The sequence below is a fragment of the Sarcophilus harrisii genome, chromosome 2 (assembly GCF_902635505.1).
Source record: "Sarcophilus harrisii chromosome 2, mSarHar1.11, whole genome shotgun sequence".
NCBI lineage: Eukaryota > Metazoa > Chordata > Mammalia > Dasyuromorphia > Dasyuridae > Sarcophilus > Sarcophilus harrisii.
Window position 1 is genome coordinate 219,214,344 of NC_045427.1, and position 13,106 is coordinate 219,227,449.

The 13,106-nt window shown below is 34.7% G+C and overlaps 1 long non-coding RNA gene across 2 annotated transcripts in view; it reads right to left on the bottom strand.

Moving 5' to 3' along the window:
• Positions 1-4,110: 4,110 nt before the first annotated feature.
• Positions 4,111-13,106, bottom strand: part of LOC116421508 — a 34,171-nt gene continuing 25,175 nt past the window's right edge. For both annotated transcript variants that reach the window (XR_004231888.1, XR_004231887.1), the window contains exons 4-5: positions 8,699-8,748; positions 4,111-5,210 (exon numbers count right to left, since the gene is read on the bottom strand). This is a non-coding gene — a long non-coding RNA (uncharacterized LOC116421508). The remainder of the gene's footprint in view (positions 5,211-8,698; positions 8,749-13,106) is intronic.

Sequence of the window (13,106 nt, forward strand, 5' to 3'; positions counted from 1 at the left end):
AATAACGAAAAGGATGGATTAAAAAGACATGTGAAGACTTATCTGAATTGATATAGAGTGAAATGAGCAGAACTAGAAGACAAATTTATACAGCAATGACAACCTTATAAAGACAAATAATTTTGAAAGATCCTCACAATCAGTGTAATGACTAAACATGACGCTGGACTTAGGCTGAAGCATTCTACTTAACTCCTAACAGAAAAGGCAGGAGATGCAGAATGAAACAGACATTTTTGTACATGGCTGATTGGTAGATTTGTTTTACTTTATAGACCTTATTCAACACTAATATATATATATATATATATATATATATATATAATTTATTTATTGTAAACTATGCAAGATTTTTTTGGCAGAAAATATCTGTAATGTGAAAATGCTCTTTTGATATCAAAATGTTGACTATATATATATAAAAGGTAAGTTGTTGGTTTTCAGTTTCATATGCAATCCCTTCCCCCTCCCCCATTCTTTGTATGTGGAAATTCTCATATTAATAAGTATTTTTTAAGTACAGACTAACAAAAAAAAATTTTAATTTTAAAAAGTCAACTAAGTGGGAGAATGGCAGTTTTCTAAGAGCAAGAAAAGCCTAAAATATCTAAAAACACCCCAGGAAAATTTTCTTCTTTTTTCTTGAGGCAATCAGAATTAAGTGACTTGTCTATGTCACATTGTTTCTGGATTTGAATTCAGGTTCTCCTGGTCCTACTCTGCCACCCAGCTGCATCACCCCAGAAATCTTTAAAATATATCATTAACATAATGATGTTAATGAGAAAAAAGGAAAAGCAATTGTATAGACTCCTCCACCAAGCCCTGCTGTACGCAGCATGACCTTAGGAATCCTGTGGGAACCCTGAAGTGGAAGCCGGGTTAGGTGGAAAGGAGAGGTGCACAGCAGCCTCAGCCCTACTTGAAAGCCAGGCACCTCCAGCCTGGTGGAACCAGCCTAAGAACAGATGCACGGCCCCTGGGTTCCAGGTAAGACCTAGCCCTGGGGTGGTCAAAGAGCACTGTGAGAAGATTGAGGCCCAGGACCAGAGCTCGTTCCTTAAAGGAGGGATCCAGTGTCAATTAATTTACTGAGGCCTTTTCAGGAGAACAGGTGTTATGACCCTAGCACAGGTCCCTCAAGCTAAACACCGAGGCTGCTGAGATGAACAAATCAAGTAAAATACCAAAAAACATGAGGATTGAGAGAACCCCAGGAGGTAAACCCCAGGGAAGAGAACAACCTCACAACTAGCCTAGTTAATGCCTCCCAGGGGAAAAATGTCCCGGCCATATAAGGGCTATAAAAGTACAGAAAAGAAAAGAAACAAGAAAGGCAAAATATGGTAGCTAGAGATAAAAGGCTGGCAAGGAAATATGACACCTTAGAGCAGATGGTAGAAAATCTTCAAAACTGAATATCCTGAGAATTATGTCAGGCACACTCACTCTGTAAGGTTGAATCAACATAAGGAAGACTATAAATATAATAATTATGTTAATAATAAAAAACACATGATAATCTCAACATGCTGCAAAAGTTTTTTGACAAAATCCAACACCTGCTACTGTTAGAATCACTAGAAAGCATAAGAATTAATGGACCTTTTATTAATATAGCAAATAATATCTCTCTAAAGCCACAAGCAAACATATATAACAGAGAAAAAAAGCTAGAGGCCTTTCCAATAAGAACATGATAGAACAAACCATTATCACCAATAGTATTTAACATAATTTTAGAAATATTAGAAACAGTAGTAAGACAAGAGAAATGAAGCATTTCATAAGCAAAGAAGAAACAAAATGATTTACTTAGAAAAACTCTGAAGAACTGATCAAAATTAACTTTTATAATAACTTTTTATTTTCAAAATACATGCAAAAATAGTTTTCAACATTCACCCTTGTGAATGTTGTGTTTCAAAATTTTTTCTCTCCTTTCTCCCCATCCCTTTCCCCTAGATAGCAAGTAATTCAACATGGGTTAAACATGTGCAATTCTTTTATATATATATTTCCACATTTATCATGACCAAAATTAATTGAAAAATAAATTCATTAAAGTTGTAGGACATGAAATAGATTCATATAAATTATCAGCATTTCTGTATGTTCCAAAAAACAAGGAAGAACTAGAAATAAAAATTCCATTCAAAATAACTAGAAGTGTAAAATATTTGGAAATGTATATATCAAGATGCATCTAAGAACTCCATAAATCAAACTATAAAATGACATTTACAGATATTTTTTGCTGTTCAGTCATTTCAATTGTGTCTGACTTTGTGATTCCATTTGGGGTTTTCTTGGCAGAACTGGAATGAATTGCCTTTTCCTTCTCCAACTCATTTTACAGATGAGGAACTAAGGCAAATAGGATTAAGTGATTTGTGCTCGAAGCCAGATTTGAATTCAGGAAGATGAGTCTCCGTGCTTCCCAGCCTAGTATTCTATACGCAATGCCACCTGGCTGCCTTTTTGAAGAAATAAAGGCTTTAATAACTTGAGAAATGTTAATTGCTCATGGGTGGTATACAGCTTTATCCTGAACCTGTCTTCTCTTTTGGTAATCTCATTAGCTCTCATGGATTTATAATCTCCTAGATCTGTTTATCTAGCCCTAGTCTCTGTCCAGAGCTTTTGTCCAAAACGGCTCATTAGCTTCCCCTTCCCACCCTCACTCTTCTTCCTAACTTAGACATAAAAGGTGACACACTAAGCACTTTAGAAGAGCAAGGAAGATTATCTTTAGATCTAATGATAGAGGAAGAATTTGTGACCAAGAGATATAGAGGATTACAGAAGATAAAATGAGCAACTATATAAAAGTGAAAAGTTTTGCACAAAAGTCTCATGCAGCTAAAATTATAAAGAAACAGGAAACTGAGGAAACGAATCTTTGCAATAGGTTTCTTGATAAAGGTATCATATCCAGGTTATCAACTTTATAAGTTCAAATGACATTCCTCCCAATAAGAAAGATATTAAAGGATATGAACAGGTAATTTTCAGAGGAAGAAATCCAAACTATCAATAACCACATGAAAAAAAAAATGGTTTTTACTAATTCTTAGAGAAATACAAATTAAAACAGCTCTGAGGTTACTCATCACACCTATCAAACTGATAAAAAACAGGGCTTCTTAAGCTTTTTTCACTTGTGACTCCTTTTCACCTGAGAAATTTTTAAACAACCCCAGGTATATAAATACATAAAACAGGCATACAAATCAAACATTTAGTGATAATGAAATCATAATTTCACATTCAGTTACATGACGCCATTTGGAGTCACAACTCACAGTTTAAGAAATGATATATATGATAAAAGAAGGAAAATGACAAATTTTCAAGAAAATGCAGGAAAACAGGGCATACTGAATATTGTTGGAATTGGTCTACCCTTTCTGAAAGCAATTTAGAACTATGTCCTAAAAGCTATTAAACTGGGTATATTCTGACCTAATACCACTGTTATATATTATACATATTATATTATACCATATAAATTACACAGTATATTGGTCTGTAGTCTAAAAAGATCAAAGAAGGAGGGAAAAGACCTAGATGTAGGACAGGATTAAGCATTTATTGGGTAACTACTCTATGCCAGGCTGGGCAGCGAGGTGATGCAGTGGCTCAAACACTGGACTTGAATCAGGAAAACTCATCTTCCTAAATTCAAATCCATTTTCAGATACTTACAAGCTGTGTGACCTTAGGTCACTCACTTAACCCTGTTTAACTCCGTTTCTTGATCTGTAAAATGAATTGGAGAAGGAAATGGCAAACCACTTTGCCAAAAAAATCCCAAATAGGATCACAGAGTCAGATATAGCTGAAACCCTTAAACAATATGCCAGGCACTGAGCATTTTTACAAGTATCACTTCATTTATTCTTCACAAAAACGTTGTGAAATAGTTTCTATTAGTATACTCATTTTATATTCGAGGAAACTGAAGTACAGGATAAGTGACATACCCAGCATCACGCAATTAGTAATTGTCTAAGACCCATTGCTCTATCCACTTCCCCACTTAGCTGCTTAGGCACAAAATTTACACAAAAATCTTTTTGTTGTAGCAAGGCTTTTTTTGTAATAACAAAAAAATGGAAACTAAGAAGGTAACTACTTTGTAGGGGATGGGTAAACAAACTATTATATGAACATAATGGAATATTATTGTACTCAAAGAAACAACAAAATGAAAAATTTCAAAGGAAATTGGGAGGACCTCTGAACAGATTCAGAGCAAAGAGAACTTAAATAAAAGTACAGTTTATATAATGACAATGACATTATAGAGAAAAGCAACTTTAAAGGAGTTAAGAACTCAGAATTAATGCAGTAATAAACCACAAGTTTGGAGAACCAAAGGTTAATTACACCTACTTCCTGCCAGAGATGTGATAGATTCAAAAATCTTGAATGAGATAGTTTTGGGTTGGTTTTTTTTGTTTTTTTTTTTTGATATGGCCAATGTGGGAATTTACTTTGTTGGACTATTTGAGTTTCTTTTGAGGGTTGGGTTTTTTTTTTGGAGGGGGGGTTATTCAATTAAAGGGAAGGGCAATAGAAGGAAAAATGCTTTCATGAATAAATGAATAGCTAGATAAATAGAGATATTTTAAAAAATACTCTTTGAGTCCAGCCAGTCATCCAGGACTGATTCCATATGATTGTATTATTGTCTAAATCATATTTCTGTCTTCTCCACAAGGACAATATAGGATATTTCAAAAATTTTTTTCCTAAATTCCAACTAAACCATATTATCCATAGTATTCCCCTTAACAGTTTGGTAGCCTTGTTAAAAATGACAATGAGATACATCTGGCATGATCTGTTCTTGATGAAGGTAGCTCTTTGTAATCCCTACTTCCCTTTCTAGACGTGTACCCACCTTCTCTTTAATTAATAATCTATTCTTGAATTTTCCCAGGAATTGAAGTCAAATTTAATGGCTTCTGATTTGCAGATTCCATGACTTCCCATTTTTGAAAATTCAAACATTTGCCCTTCTCCAATTCTGTGGTAGCTCTCTTTTTGTCCATTAATTTTAAATTATCACTCACAGTAGATAAAGTTTCATATCTGCCAGTTCTCTCCAATTTAGATGCTTTCTTATTATCTCCTTAATTATCTTGGTTCTCAATTTCATTAATCATTTTTGTTCTGTCATTTCTAGTGAAAAGATAATTTTCCTGTGAAGATAAAACAAATATAAAATCAAGCAACTCTTTTGTCTTTTGTCACTGTCCCATCCACCCCCAAGCAAAAGCCCCATACCTTTCTTGAGCCTTCTTTTTCTCTCAATATCAATTTGCTATTTTTAGCTTCACTAGTTAGTCTCTGCTCATTTTCAATTTTAATATTTAGGTAGCAGAATCCTCACATGGGCATCATTCAGACATTCTAAATAGTGACTATTCTAGATTAAGATGGTAGCAATATGGTTTCCTCTTTTCCCCATTAGATTTGAAAATGGAGAGAATAGAAAAGAGAGTCCTTACTAGATGTGACTGTGAATTATTTTATTTTCATTTTAGTGTTTTTTAACCTATAGCATATAATATTTATATGTGAACAGACATTTCAGGGTCAAATAAAGTTGGTAGAGATAAAAAAAACTGATGAAAATGGATCAAAAACCAAAATTAATTGTGAATAATATTAATAAGCATATTTTTGCCTCTAGTCTTTTGAGATTATATATATATATATAATTTTAAACAATCATGGTTAAGGGACTTGCCCAGGGTCACACAGCTACTAACTGTCAAGTGTGTGAGATCCCTCCTGAGTTTAAGGCTAGTGCTCAGCCACTACACTACCTACTTGCCCCTAGTCTTTAGAAATTAATCTGATGCAAGACAACTAGGTATTAGGATGGTCTGAGCATATTCAGTTGCTGATGAACAAGTAGCTCAAGATTGGAACCCAGAAGCTGCTAATACCAAGTAAATGAAATTGTTATCCTTGACCTAGCCTGCCACCTGGTGGCATTTAGTAACTATTTCTTAGTATTTATATAAAGAAAAAACTTTAAAAATAAAAAATATATATCATGCATATATATATATATATATATATATATATATATAATATATACACATTTGGGTGTGGATGTGAGTGTATATTATATATATATATGTGTATATATATATATATATATATATATATATATATATATATATATAGTGTAAATAAATGGGAAACTAGATGGCATAGTGGATAAATTGTCTGAGTGCCAAACTTCGAATCTGGAAGACCTGAGTTCAGATCTAACCTCAGATACTTACTAGCTGTGTGAACTTGGGGATGTCATCTAATTCTGACTGCTTCAGTTTCCTCACCTGTAAAATGAGCTGGAAAAGGAAATGGCAAACCACTCTAATATCTTTGCCAAGAAAACTACAAATGGGGTCACGAAGAGTAGGACAAGACTGAAAAACAACTCAACAACAAATATGTACATTCCAATTCTCAATTGATGGGCCATTTATTTCAAGTAATATTTGTTGCTCAGAATTTCACATGCATGTTCATTTCTCTTGTAATAAATTCAGTTGAAATGCATGTCTCATGGACCTATGATTTTTTTGTTAATATACTTAATAAAATAAAATTTTAGTATAATAGAAATATGGGGACATATCCTTGAGGATGGCAGGTGGCGCGATATAGTGGACAGCAGTCAGGGCTCTGAGCCAGAAAAAATTAGGTTCTGCTTCTGATACCTCTCTGTCTCCAAGGCAACTCTTTTAAGGCAGTTCCAGATCTGCAATGTCAAAGGTTTCCTCACTCTGAGTTCCTTATATTTATAAAAGAATAAATATGGATCATCCTTGAAGTTAATTATAATAGAATTTGGAGATATATATATATATATATATATATATTATACCTTCACTTTTTTGAATATGTGTTTAATTGGAATAAACAAGGGAGTCTCCTGATTTGTTAGGTTGAGATATATAACATTATATATACACACATATATATATATATATATATATATATATATATATACACACAATACACATATGTGTTTTATCATTTAGCACTTATTTATAGAGGGCCAATTTATGTGTAGGATACTGTGTTAAGTAAAATCTAGCTTTATATTAAAAAAAAATTAGTAAATAATTGCTTCACCTAATCTGATCTGTATGAACTGATACAAAGTTTAGTGTACAGAAATGGGGAAAATGCCCATAATGACTGTATATCATTTAGGAAAGTAACTAAAAGCTGCAGAATTAAGATGAAAGACAATGACAAATATTAGTCCCAATGGAGAGATCACACACACAATGGCTACCAAATGTTTCACGAACTGTCCAGCTCAGCTGTTGTGTGGATTTTGATAAACTATATTTCTCTTTGACAAGGAAGGGTTTGTTTGTGGATGAAGAAAGAGAGATTGGGACAAGTTTTGTAAAATACTTCAGGTCCTCAAAATGCATTAAGAAATAAAAATAAATAAATAATAAACGAATTCATTTTAAGGTGCTTCATCATTGGGGTAAATCCCCCAATACAATTTAAATTACTTAATTTATTAATAATTTCTTCAGAATATCACTGTTGAATAAAATAAGGAACCTTATTATACACACCATCAGATCAGTGCTATATGATAACAACTCTTAGTGGGTAATACAAACCACTGCATGACTTATTCACAAAATAGGGAGACATTAGGTGGACTCTTCAGAGGAAGGGGTGTTCAGAGTAACATAAACCATAAGATAACAAAACTATTGGCTTCTATTCCCATATATTTCACTGATTTATCCTGAAAACCCCTCCCATTCTTTATGCCAATTTTCCTGTAGGAAAAGCAAAAACTTTACTGAATCAGTGGAGCATAAGCCCTACCTAGAGGTGGAATCAGCTATTTGAGAGAAAGGTTGGTTGTATATTGTCCAAGGAGCAGCTAAACTAATTTGGTGGAATTCCCTATGAAGATTGCCTACAGGATGACAATTTTTCAGCCCAAAATCGTCCACTGAATTATAGGAGGATTGCAACTGTATCAATGACCACACTTTGAAAATCACAGATTCTTTAAGTATTTCCTTAAATTTAAATCAGGTGAAAGGAAGTGTTGTGTAGAATGACTGGAGGGCTGGCCTTGGGGTCAGAAAGATGTTAGCTATGTGAGCATGGGAAAGTCATTTAATCTCTCAGTGCCCCCCAGCAGGATTGCTCTTGGGAGTTAAAAGACTCAAGATTCAAATCATTAACCTGGGTTACATAACTCTCCAAAAACCCCAAAGAACCATGGTTTAACTGCAGGGATCCTGTGAACTTTGAACTTTTATTATTTTTATAACTGTATTTCAATATAATTGCTTTCTTTTATAACCCTCTGTGTTTTATTTTATGCATATTTAAAATTATTCTGAGAAGGCTAAAGTTCATTTTATATGGCTTTTTAAAAATATTCTAACCCATTGAAGTTATCATGAACAATGATTCTGTCGTTCATTCCTAGCTTTATGCCATTCATCAGTATTATAAGTATTACTAAATGAATGAATGTCTGAAACCTGAACTAAAACAACAGAGCAGCACCTCAGAAAGACAAGCAGGGAACCTAAGACATTTCATTTCAGATCCTCATAGGCTGGCAAGCAGGCAAGCATTCCCATCAATCAGTTAAGAACACATGCCGAATACTTACAATGAGTATTGAGTTTTGTCCTATAGACTGGCGAGGAGTGAGGGCAAGCTCTGGGGGTAAGAAAAGAAACAGGAATTGAAATTTCACACACCCTGAAGATAGGAAAATAGAGAACAGAACAGAATTTGAGAGCTGGAAGGAAGCTTAGAGATGATCTAGAGAGAGACTATTCCCTCCCTCTACCCCCTTTAACCGAACTGAAACCTAGGAACCCGAATGAGGACAATGAAATAGATTTGTGCAGGGGTCACTTTCTTTTCCTAACTCCCGATCCAGAACTATATTTAGTGAACTAAATTAGTGGGTGGTGCCATGGAGACACTGCTCAACTGGGACTCACAGAGCCTGGGTTCAAATCTCAGCTCTGCCACTGAGCATCAGCTTGATCAGTCTCTTTATCTTCCTCAGTTTCCTCCTAAAGAAAGAGGTTGGATTAGAGAATCTCTAAGTTTATCTTTCATATCTAACTCTAGGATGTGGATGACTCCAAGATGACAGTGAGACTCTGGGGACAGATGGTATGGCAGTGACTCCAGCCAAGATGGGGCAGGGAGAAGAGTTTTGGAGGGAATCCAAGGAATTTGGTTTTAGTCATGCTGCGTTTGAGGTAGAAGCAGCATGTCCAGCTGGAAATGTCCTATAGTCAGCAGGAGTTATACACTTGAACTCTGGAGGGAACAAGCAAAAACAAACCAGCCTTTGAGCAAGTGCCTTTTGCACAGGCCCCACTGAAAACTAAAGAAAAAATATGGAAAAAAGTAAAACTCTGTGTCTGTGTCTATAACGTCCCCTCTAGATCATGGATTTTCAGTCGGGGGAGTTTCTGTTCCAAAGGGAAAATCTAAATTAATTTTGTAGCCCCAAAGAAGTGAATAGTGTTGCTCAATTAAAAATTCCATTTAAGGCTGATGGAGACAGGAATGTATCTACCTATTCATCAGGGTCCTTCTATTGAAGGAAGATGTATGGGAGAATCTGAACATGCAATTATAATGCTACAAAAATCAGTAATTCCAATAAGAAAGGAAAAAGGTAAAAAAAAAAAAATCTGGCTACATAAAGAGCTCTCTGAAGAGTTCAGACTTTATTTTTTTTAATGTATAAAATACAGGGGTAGCCCACAACCAAGGAAAAATTTTTAAAAAGAGTGACTTAATAAACTTAAATTAGCATGTAATAGCTGAAAAAACCTGAAAGAGCAATAAAAGATTATATAGTAAGTTTATACTCACATATACACTCATATACTAGGTCACTTTATAAGTAATTTATATGATCTCATTTGATGCATACAACAGGCTTATGAAGTAAGGACTATTTGCATTTTAGCTAGCAAATGAAGGACAGAAGAAATTTATATATATATATATATATATATATATATATATATATATATATATATATATATGACTTGCCCAAGATCACAAAGCTAGAAAGTATTAGAATAGGAGTTCACTCATTCAGAAAATGTTTATAAAGCATCTTCTATGTGCCAGGTACCACACTAGACACTGTGCTTATAAAGACAAAAACTAAGGCAGCTAGCAAAGGGGCACAATGGATAATGCACTGGGCTTGAATTCAGGAAAATGAATCTTTTTGTGAGTTCAAATGCAGACTCAGACATTTATTAGCTACTTAGACAAGTAGCTTAACAAGTCACTTAACCTTGTTTGCTTAAAAAAAAAAAAAAAACCCCAAAGAGAGACTGCCAGAAAAGAGCTTACCTCTATGGGGGGAAACATCATTTACACAGATTTTATATATAGAGAGAGAGAGAATAGAGAGACAGTAAATAAAAGCAAGTTCTGAGAGTAAGAAAGGGCACAGGCATTGCCTTAAGTGGGAGGTGGTCAAACAGAGGATTTTACATTTGGTTTGAAAGATTAGAAACAACCACTAAGGTGTGGAGATAGGAGGGGGAAGGTATGGCAAATTTAGGAATATCAATCTGGCAGCTGTGTTGACAATTGATTAGAAAAAATAGAGGCTAGAGGCAGTTAATGGAAGTTGGGTGATAGAGCAATAGTCCATCTGAGAGATGATAAGGACCTAAAAGAGAAGTAAAGAGAAAAGGACAGATACAGGAGATTGTGGAAACATGTTAAGAACCCTCCTTTTTAGTTCAATTGAAAATATTAAGAAATAATTTTTTTCCAAGTTAAAGTTCTTTTCAAAACTTTCCCAGTTTCTTTTAGATTTAATCTCTTCCTTATAGGAAAACAGATACAAATTAAGGACTTATATTGAATTAAAAATGGTCATCAAATTTAGAATGAGAAATACCTCATCTTTTTAAAATCTTTGACTTCCCACATCAACATGCATGCATTTATGAAGCCTATTCAATGTGCCAGGCACTATGCTAAATGATGGAAATACAAGAACAAACAGAAAGGACAGTCCCTGACTTCAAAGAACTCTCACATTATACACATAAAAGGAAACTGAAAATGGGGGTAGGGAAATATGAAGGTATCAAGTGAGGGGGCATAATAGAGGGAAAGTCTTGGAAGTCAGGGATGCAGCCTAGGGAAGACTAGGAATCTTCCTTAAAACAAAGATCCTGGAAGGAACCAGCCAATCAGAGGGAGATATTCACAGAGTTGGAAGAAATTCGGGGTTGGGGGAGTAAATTTTCGGGGTGAAGAATTTTCTATGGAGAATCAGGAGTCTAATTCCCTGGCAAGATTAAGAAAAATGACCTACCTAAATAATATCTCCTATCCTTATTCTAAAGAGATTAGGGTCTTGGTCTGAGGGAAAAAGAGCTACTGACTTACTTTGAGGGAGATCTTATTTTTTAAAAAGGGATGAAAAGCACTATGTGATTAATTCTGGAAAGATTAAGTGACTCTTGCATTACTAAGACAGTAGAATATTAACCCCAATCTGTGTTTTGTATTGTGACATTTCTCTTGTTCAACATTCCCATAAATGTTACTTCAAAATGTCTTATGTTTAGACAAGACAGGACAGGAGGGAAGTCTGTCAGTTTGGATATTTCTCTCCAAACAGAACAATGCTTGAATTTAGAATAATGTTACATTAATAAAAATTACTTCTAGTAAACGTTTGCCTAAAATGCAAGGCTTAGAATTTACATTTTTTTCTTCAATAAAGTGTCATGGAGGGAAATTGGCAGGATTTGGTCATTGGCTAGATATGGGAAATGAGAAAGAAGAAAAAATTGAAGATAAATTTGTGGTTTGGATCTTCTATGAATGGTGGTGCCCCCAGTAGATAGGGAAACTAGGAAGAAGAGTGAAGGTGGGAAAGGGAAGCTAATCTGGACAGAATTAGGGGTAGATAAACAGATGTGGGAGACTATGAGTCCATGGGAGCTAATGAGATCATCAAAAGAGAAGACAGATTCAGGATAAAGCTGTCTAATATGCTCAAAATGGGGATGACTTGGACAATGATCCAGCAAAGGAATTGAGAAGGAGACTGAGTATGTGTGGGAGAAGTAGGTGAGACAAATATCAAGAAAACCCATAGAGGGGTAAATATCTAAAAAGGAAAGATAGCTCATAGCATCAGATGTTGCAGAAAAGCCAAGATGAGGCTTGGCTTGAAACCTTGACCACTGGGTTTTGGCAATTAGGAGTTCATCACCAAATTTGGGGAAAAAACAATTTTAGCTGAGTAGTGATCAGTATAGAAAGTTTTTCTACATAATGTAAGGAATAAAAGTCTTATTCTTGGAGTCAGAAGACCTAAGTTCAAATTCTGCTCCAGACAATAACCCTGTGTGACATGGAGTGTGTACTTCTCTCTCAGTTTCCTCATCTCTAAAATGAAGATAACACCCCACCCACAAAATTTTTGTGACGCTCAAATGAAATAACATGAGTTTTGATATTTTAAAGTACTCTATAAATTTATAAATATAAACATCACCATTATTTTCTACTAGTTTTGCTAGGAAAGAGAGGAGAAATACATAAGATAGTTTGAAGGTATGGAGGTGCCAATTTTTTTTTCTGTTTTGATTTTTGTTGTTTTTAATAAGGGAGATTTGGGCATGTTTGTAGACAGCCAAAATGAAGCTACTAGAAAGAGATTGAAAATTAGAAATGAGGTATGATTATGGGAGCAAGCCATCAGGGGAGACAGCAGGAGATGAGATCAAGGGCATATACAGAAGGATTAGCCTAAGTGAAGAGAATGGCCACTTATTCATTAGAAATCATAGCAAAGGAGGAGAGGATGGGGAATAATATTAAAAGCTTTTGAGAAGTAGAAGAATAGATATGAGGAGATTCCCAAGAAATTACTAGAAAGATTTTCTTGGCAATATAGAAGCTCTGTTGTATCTACACTGCTGCAGTCCTAAAAATGTTTTCAGTATCTTCAAAATATTATGCCCTGTGGCAAAGCCTTTATCTTCCTATCCTGATTATGA